Source organism: Carassius auratus, unplaced genomic scaffold, assembly GCF_003368295.1.
Source record: "Carassius auratus strain Wakin unplaced genomic scaffold, ASM336829v1 scaf_tig00217104, whole genome shotgun sequence".
Taxonomy (NCBI): Eukaryota; Metazoa; Chordata; class Actinopteri; order Cypriniformes; family Cyprinidae; genus Carassius; species Carassius auratus.
In genome coordinates, this window is record NW_020528896.1 from 1 (window position 1) to 12042 (window position 12042).

At 36.4% G+C, this 12042-nt stretch overlaps 1 long non-coding RNA gene across 1 annotated transcript; it reads left to right on the top strand.

Annotated features, from left to right (window-relative positions):
* The first annotated feature begins 10424 nt into the window (after positions 1-10424).
* LOC113100024 (uncharacterized) lies at positions 10425-11212 on the top strand. Its single transcript, XR_003289561.1, has 3 exons — positions 10425-10454; positions 10634-10759; positions 10949-11212. It is a non-coding gene; the product is annotated as an uncharacterized LOC113100024 (long non-coding RNA).
* Positions 11213-12042: the final 830 nt, after the last annotated feature.

Here is a 12042-nt window from a genome sequence, read left to right on the forward strand (position 1 = left end):
ATCTGCCCCATGTGCTCTTTTCATTCATATATCAGAATAAATATGGACTACACACATATGATAAAGACACAGACACATCCAGCAGCAACAGAGACAGCTGGTGACAATATCCATAACACACCACAGCTACAGTAAATATGAGACTCATAATATCTCACCTATTGTTTCTGAACATTAAAAATGTGAAACATTTCAGGTTTTCTCACCTCTTGACTGTCTTTATCTGTGTGTCATGTTCTTCAGAGAGATTCATTCTGGAGGCCATGGTTTCATCTAAAGCAGATCCAGATGTTGATCACAGAGTCAGTTATGAATCAGAGATTAATCAATCTCAGTAGTCAGACATCAGTACTGACTTGAAAAGTGTATTCTTCACATTTAGACAGAATCAAATTATAAACAAAGAGCATAACTAATTCAGACAAACACTGTGTTAAAATGAAAGTAAAAGTGTAATGTGACGATTTACAGACTCTGTGTTTTATCTCCTAATGTCATTTAAACAAATATCTGACACTGCTTTTATTGTACTTCACTTTAAACCAGTCAGGATTGATTTTAGCTATCAAAGATGATTGTTAAATCGTGATACTCACTGTGTTTTTCTCTCTTAATGTAGTTCACTTCCTCATACGACAAAACAGACCCGCTGTAATAGTTTCACTTTCATGAGTCACCTGACAAGGAGGAGTTTAAGAGTCAAAAACTAACCATAAAGTGTTTAAAATCTACTCTTAGAATTTAATATCAGTATTTAATATTCAAAGTTATAACCCATGAATTGATTTCCTTCACAGACACCACAAATAATTGAATTATTAGTTAAATGTCAGTTACCTCAAATACAATGAATCACTCAATTGGTTCTCACTGGGAAACAGAAATTACTCTTTAACTGACTAGTATTTTGTCTTTTGTCACGTGACAACAGCATTTGATAGATCAATTAATTTACAAGCTTCTTTACAAACATGTGCAGTTATTATTTTCATCACTAGTTATTAAATTCACTCATTAGAATCCTTAAAACTGATATATATATATACAAAAGTGCTTTAGATCACAACAGATAAGAATCACAATAAAAGCAAGGGACTAAAATAAAAACTCTAAAATCAATCATTCAGTAATTACCACTCAATAGGAAAAACATTAAAGCAGATAAGACAAATAAATTAAAATAAAATGTTACAGTACTCATTTAAAATGATGTAAAAAAATAAATAAAAATCTCAATAAATCAAGTCTGGATTAGGAAGGAGGAACCGAAAGAGGATTTCACAGGGCATTCTGGGGTGAGTTTCCCAAAAGTAACAATGCTGGCAAGTTCCATTGTTACCAACTGAGCAGAATGTAACCTAGCTACCTGCTTTTGGGAAACGCACTCCTGGCCTGTGATAGGAGGATTTAAAATTAAATGAGATTGAAGGTGATTTTGGTGGATTAGGTGGAAAGTGAAATGGAAAGGGATTTAAAATTCAATAAAAATGAAATTATGGTCCCTCACAATCCATCCACTGAGTCCCATTTGCTGGGCATGTAATCAATTAATCACAACCCCAAACACATAAAAACCAACAGTCACAGTTTGCATAGATTGCAGCCAATAGTATGGTTTCCCAAATTCACAGTAACTCAAGAGAGTGCTCTACTATGCTCTTGTGCTTCCAGGAATTGGGATGTTTAAGTTTTTTTTGTTTTAATGTCCTCATTTCAGATGACTTGGCAAAGAGCACTAGGCTACATAATGTGCTTAAGTTAAAAATGCATGTTACAACATTAAAATGCGGTCAGTTCAGCTTAATAAAAACGATACTCAAACTCATTAAAATTAGATTTAAAAATACTATTTTGATAAAAGTTCATTCAATAAAAAAAAAAAACATTCCAAATGATTCTTATTTAAAATCAAATTCATGTCCACCAATTAAAATGTGGCTGTTGGCTCGTGTTGACATCAATGCTAATAACAATAAAACCCCCATCCCTTCCTGAGGTGGTTCACACTTTGACCCTTGTCCAAATGACAATCATGCCAGGTACATCAAGCTGATCACCATTACATCAACAATTACTGCAGTTTTGGAAAGGGCCACCAGCCTCCACACCTGTAACAAAAAAAAAAAAAAAAAAAATTCTGTCCAGAGCTCATCGATTTCCTCATGAACAACTACATGAGCATCTTCATGAGACCGTCATGTGGAGCAGTGGTTTTGGATTGTTAAACGGAGTAACCTTTTTGTAAAAAAAAAAAAAAAAAAAAAAGGGGGACCTGTGTCCTGTTGACTTCATACAGAATATGTATGGATCCCACCGAGGCATATTAAACACTTAACCACAATCTGTTACTGCCTTACCGTGATCCAGAACCTAAAGAAAAGCCAGAAAGAAGAATGGGCTTGGGCAAGAAAACAGGACAAACATAAGACCTAATACTTTGACCCACCTAAAGACCTGCCACAGCCATCACAAGTCCAGAAACACATCAGCACCAATACCAGGCTGATGGAAACATTAAGGGCTCTTGGTCAAATAACATCATGCCATGTCCATCAAGTGGAGACGGACTTCAGTTGGGGACTAATTTCAAGTGTCCTTCTGGCATTCAACAAAGAAAGCATTTTGCTGTATTTACAACGAGCCCACCGCATTGTTTTGAACAAGGCAAACAGTGGTGATCTTCAATTTACAGTCTTACATCTTTGCTCTTCACATATTGTTAAGGCAGTGTGTCAGGCATTTTCAAGAAAGACTGACAACAAGGCTTTAAAGGAGTATGCCACCTACTGCTTTGCCTTGTTGTTAAACAGCACACATCTAGAAGAGGCAACAGCTGTATTTGAAGATATGGCTGTTCTTCTCACATCAGAAGAGGAGACCGACGTGGTGAATGCAGCCAAAACTGCCCTGGATCTAAAAATAATGAAGAGCACAATTAACCTTTATGAGGCACAAACGATACCAGAGGCAACAGAAACAGATGAAAATGTAACTTCAGTGTGTGGCAGATCACCATTTACATCACTGTTCACTGCAGTTTTGAACAGAGCCAAGAGCCTCCACTTCAGTAGCAAGACAGGGGGAAAAAATACCTTTTTCTGTCCAGAGCTCATCGACTTCCTCATGAACAACTACATGAGTATCTTCCCGCTGTGGAGTGGAGTTCTTCTGGGGATCTTAGCCGGTTTTCTGAAATCAGCACAGCTACAGTCAGCCAACAATCCAAAACAAGGGAAAGTAACTGTCATGTGGAACAGTGGTTTTGGATTGTTAAACACAGCATCCTTAAAAAGAAGAAGTACCTGCGTCCTGCTGACTTCATACAGAACATGTATGGATCTCTCCAAGGCAGATACAAAGAACACATAATTAACAACAATCTGTTACTGCCTTACCGTGATCCAGAACCTAAAGAAAAGTTCTTCAGCCAGAAAGAAGAATGGGCACAGAAAACATCAAGAAAGGACAAGGACAGACATAAAACTAAATACTTTGACCCACCTGAAGTACTGCCACAGCCATCACAAAGTCCAGAAGTTACACAGATCAGCACCAATACCATCCAGATGATTCCAGACACAGCAATGGACCTGTCAAAAACAAGACACAAACCCGAACCAGAGTACAATACTGAGCCAGATAACACAGAACATACTGCTGAAGACACAACAGAAGAGGTAGTACATCATATTAATATACATTTATACAAATAATTTCAATGCAATTTCACATTTCTTACAATAAAATGATTACTAGAAGTTCATATAGCCCTACCTTTGGTCCAAAAAGGAGTGTGAAGTGGTCGCTGTTGCATAGCCGGCAAAAAGACCTCTTACAACCTCCATTAGGCTTAGTTCAAATGAAGCAACAATAATTATTTTAATTCTGCCAAAGCAGCATTTACCTTCTCAATCATTATTCAGTTGGCATCATGTTTGGGAAACATTTCAGCTGAACTTAGGAAACTTCAGTTTCCCGAATTTATATGGAAACCTTTGGAGGGTTTTGATGAAATGATCACCAATTACCTCTAAATGAAAAAAAAAAAAAAAAAAAAAAAACGATTCCTCATCATCCGCTACAGGTGAGAAGTATATCATCCACAACAATGCGAAAACTTCTGGTTGTTAACTTTATAGCTGCTAGGTTGCACGGGAAAGAGAGCGGTTAGAATTACCTTGGGGAAGGCGCTATATAGAGGCAGCAATGATGAGGGTGTATTAAATTCAGGTGCGCTTTTTCGAATGGAGATAGGCCTTATTATGATTATTATTATTATTATGATGATGATGATTATTATTATCAACATCATTATCAGACAGTATAACGTTAGTGGAAGAAGTGTTGCCTAGTTGTTATCATATTATTATGAACGATTATTCACAACTTGGAGCAAGAAGCAAAACATTGCAGGACTGTGGCTCTCCGGGGCCGACGCTACCAGTTCCATTTCCGTACTAACGGTTCTCAGTGATATGTATAGGCCTATGCTTGAAAAAGTGGCAAATATGCATATACTATTTCAAGTGTTAAATAAGGCAAAAATAGTAAATATTATCTAAATTGACACACTTGCATGAATAGGTCGTTTTTGACCCATGTGTTTAAACTTTAAACATGTGTTTTAAAACCTTTGTAAATTATTAAATTATGTTCACTGAAAACATATATTTTGAATAATCATGGAATTTATTGATCAGGTAGGCTACTACTAAATGCTGAAATTTCTGATTTTTCACACACACACACACACACACACACACACAAAGACAAGAAAAAAACAAAGCCAAGAGAATTATGAAATTAAGTAGGAAATGAATATGTTTAATTTTAGACCCATGTTTTGCATTAGGGGTAGTGATACAATACATTTTGTTTTCTTTAAAGTAAGAAAGTAAAAATTAAAAATAAGGATTTGTTCTGGTCACAAACAAGTTAATTCAGGAATTAGTGGAATAGGCTACGGAACGATGTAATTATTTTAAATTATTTACAATTATGTAGCTTAGCATTATTTTAATCAAAACGCCCCTCTTTTAATAATTTTGGTCACTGTAAAAATACAATACAATATGGTTAGCAATAATCTCATATTTATAATTGTGATCAAACAGACTTTAGGTGTAACTCATGGATGTCCGTTTTTAATCTGTAATACACCAATCACTGGTGATGTTGCACAACAAGCTCTAACTTCATTGGAGGAGGAATCTGAGCTTGGTGTCCTTTTAATTGCATTGCTTAAAACATCTGATGTTAATTGACTACAATGCTCTCTGCAAAACCATATGCAGCACCAGAAGATAATGGTAGGCTAAGCATTTTTCTAAACCTTATACAGGCTACTGTTTAATGAAATGATATATGATTAAGAAGTGTAATTAAATGCCACATTCCTTCTATTCTAACACCGCTCAAAGGTATGAATTTATTAACTTCTTTTTTGAGGATTCATTTATAGCTGAAGTTCTGTATGTATACACATTAGCAATTATAGGCCTCCACATTAATACAAATGAGTATCCATAAAACAAACTTTCATTTCACTCTTATTAATGTAGTTTTGCTTTAGAAGACTGTAATACTTTTTTTGTTGTTGTTCAATTTAGTAACTGATCAAGGATAGAATCCTATGAACTGACAATATGTAGCTGCAAGTCATAGGATTACTGAATAACAACACACTAAACAAAATGCAGCTTTTGTTACTCTAATGATGGATCTAATTAAGGGGTGTCCAGACTCTGTCCTGAAAGGCCACTCTCCTGCATAGTTTAGCACCAACACACGTCAACACCCATGCCAGGCAGTTTACATGCATAATTATCTGATTCAGGTGTGTTTAATTGGGATTGGAACAAAAATCTGAAGGACAGTGGCCCTCCAGGTGCAGTGGAGCACCTCTGGTGTAATTTCACCTTTTAACTTAAAAATAAAAAGCAGTGTTATGTTGTCTTCTACACAAATGTTAAATCAGTTTGTCCACAAACACCTCATTAACAAAACAGAAACAAAAATTAAATGTTTTATAGCCTACCCTCTTTAACATAGATTAATACAATGTCACACATCACTATTTTCAGACCTGGAAACTAGAGAATGTTAATATTCTGATGAAATGTCAAAACCAACAATGTGCATAGCCATTCAAATGTGTTGATACCACTGATCTATCTATATTATAGATCAGTGGTTGATACAGATATTTAGGGTTATCCATAGGAATCTTCCTTTCCCTCCGCAGTAGCGCTTTTGAAGGAAAACATCAATAGGCCTACTGAAGTAGCCAGGCAATAACGGTCATAGCAGACATGATAATTTAACTGATAACAGCAGGTTATCCAATATGGTTCCTGTAGATTAAGGTCATTTATAATAAAATGTGAAGACAATTTGTAGTTAAATCATAGATGGTAATTAAACCGTAAATCTAATTTATATGTTCTGTATAGTATGTCCCCCTTAAAACTGTCAATTACCATTACAAATCAACTTGCGTATTGTAAATAATAGTAGTAAAACAGCATATAAAAAAAAAAAAAACAACGTTTTAAGGTTAGAACCGTTTTGACTCCTCCCTCCCTTGCCTCAGATGTTTGGTTCACTGCCTGCTTTCCCGCTTTACCTATGGTCATTACACACGAGTCCGTTGGTTTGGTGGGAGAGAACAGAGTGCTTCAGTAGTTGTGTAAGTAGGCTGTCGAGGCTATTTTTCCACTTAAAACCTCGAATGAAGTGATTATTTCTCTTTAATACATATGATGCTGAATCATTCATAAATGAATAATTGACAAAAAAGGATGATATCCCATGTATTGTCTATTAGCGCTTATAAGGTTAACTAACCTAGCTTAGCTTGTTTAATACATAGCCTGTTGGTCTGTCACCCACTACAACTAACGTTAAAAAGCCTGCGTGTGAACTGATATTAATATTGACGTGTGTTGGGTTTACTTAATATATTAGTTAGTGCATTGGACTTGCTACGGTTGAATATCTAAATAAGAGACGTCCTTAGTCCCTGACGAAACCTAAAATGCTGTCTGGAGGACGTTAAATAATAGAATAATTATAACCTGACTGCGTGGTGAACCTATAAACTGAGCTCATATTTAAACATGGTCTCCATGCAAATTGCTCAACTTGCAAAATGTGTCCAAATATAAAAGTGCAGCATTCTGCTTTCATTATCTCTGGTGGCTAACGTTACACGAGTCCTTAGTTAATTATTTACTACCTCCCAATAGCGCATTGTGAAAATGTTAGCAGGCCTGTGGGTTTTCCATTTTGTCTTCAGGAGATAACGGATCACATATCTGTCCAGTGTCTTTCACCAAATACATTTCAAACCTTATAAATATTTGATTACAATTATTTTCAATTATTAAAAAAATCCTAAAATGGAGGCTGCTGGAGTGGACTGATGTCTGAAATGGTGCTAACTTTGTGATCCTGCGATATCACAGCAATTTACGCAGTGTGGGCATACACTGAGTTACAAATTATTATGCAAGTGATAGCAATAGGGTTTAATTAAAATATCTAATCAAATTTGTCTTTTATCAAATAACCTGTTGTGTTTGTTATACATGTTAGATATCTGCTATCAATCTCAATCTCATGTTTGCTAAATTGTTTGCCAGGTCTTCTTAGGTAAATGCAAAACCTTAAACAGATTGTATCACATTAATAAGCAAGTTACAGTTGTCAAACAGTGTCCTTTTTAATAATTTCATGTATATATTTTTTGTACAGATACCTTCCTTAACCCTGTGTTCTTGTGTCTTGTAAAACACTCAAAGATCAGTTTGATAATCTACATTCAGTCACATAGCACTGTTTCAAAGATCTTTGTTCCTCAACATATTTCATGAGAAATCTGACTTGCTTCATAATGTGGAGCAACCTGTATACGTAGAGTTTTTCATTTACATAAGAACTGGCAAACTATTAATATACCAGTTATCTACAAAAATACATGAACAACAAAATAAAGAAACGCTTTATTAGAATAACTTAAAATAATTTACTTAAATCCTAATGTAGCTTGCAGAATAATTTCAAATACAGAGTATGTATAGATGTCAATACAGAGAAAAGATTTAGACACAAACCACTTTTAATCTTTTTTTTAGTATTTACAAGTGGAAAAGAATGTAACCAAATGGGTATTGTTTTTTTTCTCTATGCAAAGCATTTAAATAATAAGAAATGATAATGAAAAAATGTTGGTTCTAACATAATTAATTACACAGATGACAAGCCCAGTTCCTATGTTTCACATTCTCAAACACAGCAGGAGTCATGTTAAGGCATACCACATGGATCCAGCGTTTGCATACGTTACATTCAATCTAAAAACACACACACATATAGATAGATAGATAGATAGATAGATAGATAAATAGATAGATAGATAGATAGATAGATAGATAGATAGATAGATAGATAGATATTTGTTTTATGATTTTTTTTAAGTACTTACCCAGTCAGTTGTTGGACCACCTCCAAGGGGTTGTGTCAAAGCGCATAAACCACAACAGGCATCCTTTCTGAACACTAACAAGTGCATAGATATCAATATAGTAACAGAGATATAGAAGACAATACGAGTGTGATGTCATATTGTTCCTCTTCATTTCAGGCACCTGAGGCTGTCAGGATTTCCTCAGCCATCTTCCTACGTAGAGCCTCCATATTGGTCACAGAAGTATTGATGTCCAACTGGGATGGAACTTTTGGGAAACTAGAGACAACCTCCTTTGCCATTTTTGAACAATAGTTGTAGTGAAATGAAGGAAATAATTATATTTAGTGTCTCAACTTTAATGCTTACCATTTGAGCAGAAAATACCTGCATGACAAGTACTCCACAGCTATGTGAATCCTGCTGCCTTGTGTGCGTAATTGTGGCCCCTCTCCACTTAATGTCCATCCACTCTTTTTTGCTATGGCGAACGAACCTCATTTTGAAGTATTGACTTGTATGACAAATAAATATATGACAGTTAGGGGTAATACAGTTAAAGTAATTAAGAGTAACTAGATCTGGCCATAATGCTTTTATTTTAGCAGTTTTGTTTTTACCGAAATCTGACTGCAGCTTGCTTAGAGTCCTCCTTCTCATCAATTCCTTGTGGATCTATAAGGAAAACTTTACTGGAAGATGCATGTAGATACTAGAAAAAAAAAAAACACTATTTAAAACTACAGTTCAGCTTTGATCACATAACTATGAAGAAGGACTATTTTGAAAGCTTTCACCAAAAACTTCCAGTGGTTTCCATGTACATTTATGAAACTGATAAGTGCTTGATATTTTCCATAGTCCACCTGAAATGTAGATATTGTAACATTATTAAATATTTTTAAACATGGTTTCATATCTTCAATGTACAACAATAGAAATACCTTTCGCAGACTCCGCTGACACACATCATCTCGGTTTCCAGACAGAATCACACCAGCAGAAAAATGATTCATGAGGTAAATGGTACCATCTTTTCCCATTTTATTTAATAAGGTTTGCAAGTAACATTCTATTACCTTAATGAAAAAGCACATTTAAATAAGAAATACACAAAACATGCCTATTACACAAAAAGGTAACAGTTCAGCTTTTCAGATATGTACAATATTACTGGTGTGCTTTGGCAATTTATATCATGCAAGTTTGAAATGCTAATAGCTCATGAATATTCTTGCCTCTCCCATGAGCCACTTGTGAGGTTGCAGAGTTTTGAACTCTGAGTGATGGAGGGTGCACCTAGCCTTTTTTGCTGCTGATGGTACAACAGCAACCACCACTTCACAATCGTTTTTGCTCCAAAGGTACTGAATCTGCAAGTAATCATTTTATTGTAAGAAATTATTCTGTTGTGTCTTCAGCAGTATGTTCTGTGTTATCTGGCTCAGTATTGTACTCTGGTTCGGGTTTGTGTTTTGTTTTTGACAGGTCCATTGCTGTGTCTGGAATCATCTGGATGGTATTGGTGCTGATCTGTGTAACTTCTGGACTTTGTGATGGCTGTGGCAGTACTTCAGGTGGGTCAAAGTATTTTGTTTTATGTCTGTCCTTGTCCTTTCTTGATGTTTTCTGTGCCCATTCTTCTTTCTGGCTGAAGAACTTTTCTTTAGGTTCTGGATCACGGTAAGGCAGTAACAGATTGTTGTTAATTATGTGTTCTTTGTATCTGCCTTGGAGAGATCCATACATGTTCTGTATGAAGTCAGCAGGACGCAGGTACTTCTTCTTTTTAAGGATGCTGTGTTTAACAATCCAAAACCACTGTTCCACATGACAGTTACTTTCCCTTGTTTTGGATTGTTGGCTGACTGTAGCTGTGCTGATTTCAGAAAACCGGCTAAGATCCCCAAGAAGAACTCCACTCCACAGCGGGAAGATACTCATGTAGTTGTTCACGAGGAAGTCGACGAGCTCTGGACAGAAAAAGGTATTTTTTCCCCCTGTCTTGCTACTGAAGTGGAGGCTCTTGGCTCTGTTCAAAACTGCAGTGAACAGTGATGTAAATGGTGATCTGCCACACACTGAAGTTACATTTTCATCTGTTTCTGTTGCCTCTGGTATCGTTTGTGCCTCATAAAGGTTAATTGTGCTCTTCATTATTTTTAGATCCAGGGCAGTTTTGGCTGCATTCACCACGTCGGTCTCCTCTTCTGATGTGAAAAGAACAGCCATATCTTCAAATACAGCTGTTGCCTCTTCTAGATGTGTGCTGTTTAACAACAAGGCAAAGCAGTAGGTGGCATACTCCTTTAAAGCCTTGTTGTCAGTCTTTTTTGAAAATGCCTGACACACTGCCTTAACAATATGTGAAGAGCAAAGATGTAAGACTGTAAATTGAAGATCACCACTGTTTGCCTTGTTCAAAACAATGCGGTGGGCTCGTTGTAAATACAGCAAAATGCTTTCTTTGTTGAATGCCAGAAGGACACTTGAAATTAGTCCCCAACTGAAGTCCGTCTCCACTTGATGGACATGGCATGATGTTATTTGACCAAGAGCCCTTAATGTTTGCATCAGCCAGTATGTCAAGGTTGGAATTGAGTGCTGATTTGATACAAGCTCACTAACTGGTAGTGGCGGCATGTTTTTGCCCATTCCTGGCAGTACAAGTGCATAGTAGAGCACTCTTTTGGGCTGACTGGTAATGCGGGAGATAACGCTACCTGTGGCATCCAGGTGAAGTGTTACTGGTTTTTTTTTTTTTAAGATGCTGGGCCAAAATTGTGTAAACCACATTGTGTGTATAAATGTACAGCAGATGGGTCCACCTGCAAATGTTGTAAGTAGCCAGCAGTCTCAGGACAATCAGATGTAGCACATTCCTTTATTATTTTTTGTGTAAGCATAAGCTCCAGGATTATGTCATCATGTAGCCTGGTGCTTTTTTTCAGTTCGCTAGAAATTACCCTTAACACATCTTTAGTCAAGGACTGTGAGATGTTACCTGCCAAAATCTCTTCTGGTGTGGATTTTCTTACGGCTTCATAATAGTACGTGCTCACACCTTGTGTGAGGGCCTTTGCAGTTTTCCCACTTCGTGTATATTTGGCTTGTCTGAATTGTTGGTGATCGTTTTTGTGTGTTATGTTTCCATTGCGAGCAACAAAGACCGTTATTTTCTTTTTTGATTTTGTTGGGGGGGGTTTTATTGTGAAAGTATAGACTGCTGAACAGTCTTTAAAGGTGCAAGTGGCACGTGCTTTGAAAAAAGCAGGGCTCGTTTCCGACTGTTTTGGCATTTTACGTGTTGATACTTAAAGCACAAAACACAACAAGGATTGACTTGACTAAATTCTTTATAAAGCATATCTGTCCATGGTCTCTGGAGTTGGTTTGAACCAGGCAGTGGCTTTATTTTTTTCCAGTTTTCCCATTTTATTTCTATACTGAATTTTTTGGACCTGGTGTTGTGGCCCTCCACTCTTCATTATTTTGGTTCTGTTCCTGTTCCTTTTCACGTTCCCTTTTGTCCTCATTTTCAGAGTATGAGGACACTGACACGAAATCACTGTCCA